Genomic DNA, 1,230 nt, shown 5'->3' on the forward strand with positions numbered 1-1,230 from the left:
CACCCCAGGATGGACATTTGGGGCAGGGTTTCACAGCCCTTGTCACTGTGCCCCCATGGCAAGGATGTGGCAGAAATATGCCCAGAATGCAGGATGACTCAAAGGGCCCCTTCAACCACAAACCCCACTCCTCTCTCAGAGTGGGGATAAAATCCAGTGGTCCTCACTCCCATCCCCCCTGCTCTAGCCCACTGGACCACAGTCCAGGATACAACCTATGATTCCTGGCTCCCACTATCCCACCTCTGACCATAAGATACTTTTCTCTCCTAGGAGCTGGGTAGTCAAGACTCCTGGGTTCTCTCACCAGCACTGGGAGGGGAGTGGGGTCTAGTGGTTAAAGCAGGAGGGCTGGGAGACAGAACTCCTGGGTTCTCTCACCAGCTGTGGGAGAAGAGGTGTGCGTGTGCGCATGCGTGTGCACATGCAGGTCCCCTCCTCAGGTTTGCAATGGCTCCATTCATTACAGATCTGCCCCAGAAAAGCCGTGTCTAATCTGATTTGTAATTGGTACTAATTAGCGTTAATCACAGTGGGAAACACAGACCGGGGACCTTGGCTGGGGATAGGGGATAGAATGGAGCTGCTAATGAGTGGAATAGAGTTGGAGAAGTTTGGCAAGTCCTGACTTCCCCCACCTCCTCTCCCAGACCTGGGGATAGAATCCAGGCACCCTGACTCTCAACTCCCCTGTTCTAACCCACTAGACCCCACCCCCTTCCCACAGTTCATTCACATCAGCGGTGCTCCATTGGCATGACAAGCATTGCCAAACATGTACGATAAACTCAGATGCCTCTGATTTCTGCCAGGGGGTGGGTACAACCCTGCCCGCAAGGGAGAGGGTCACACACTGCGTATTTTGGCTCCATGCCCATGTCACTCCTGCCCATTGGAATCCCCTGGTGACTGAAATGCTTCTCAAAAAGTGGTGTGGGAGGAGCTGTCGGGGAGCTCAAGCCATCTAGCCAGATGCTGGAGACATAGGGTGGAATGGGCAGGGAGCTTGAACCACCCAGCTGGGCACCAGAGCCATCAGGCAACACAGCTGGCAGGGGGCTAGAGCCACCCAGCTTGATACCGGAGCCAGGGGGCAACACAGCTGGCAGGGGGCTAGAGCCACCCAGCTGGATACTAGAGCCAGGGTGCAGGACAGCTGGCAGGGGACTAGAGTCACCCAGCTTGATACCGGAGCCAGGGGGCGGCACAGCCGGCAGGGGGCTAGAGCCA

Source organism: Terrapene carolina, unplaced genomic scaffold (assembly GCF_002925995.2).
Source record: "Terrapene carolina triunguis isolate 2854851 unplaced genomic scaffold, T_m_triunguis-2.0 Scaffold89, whole genome shotgun sequence".
NCBI lineage: Eukaryota > Metazoa > Chordata > Testudines > Emydidae > Terrapene > Terrapene triunguis.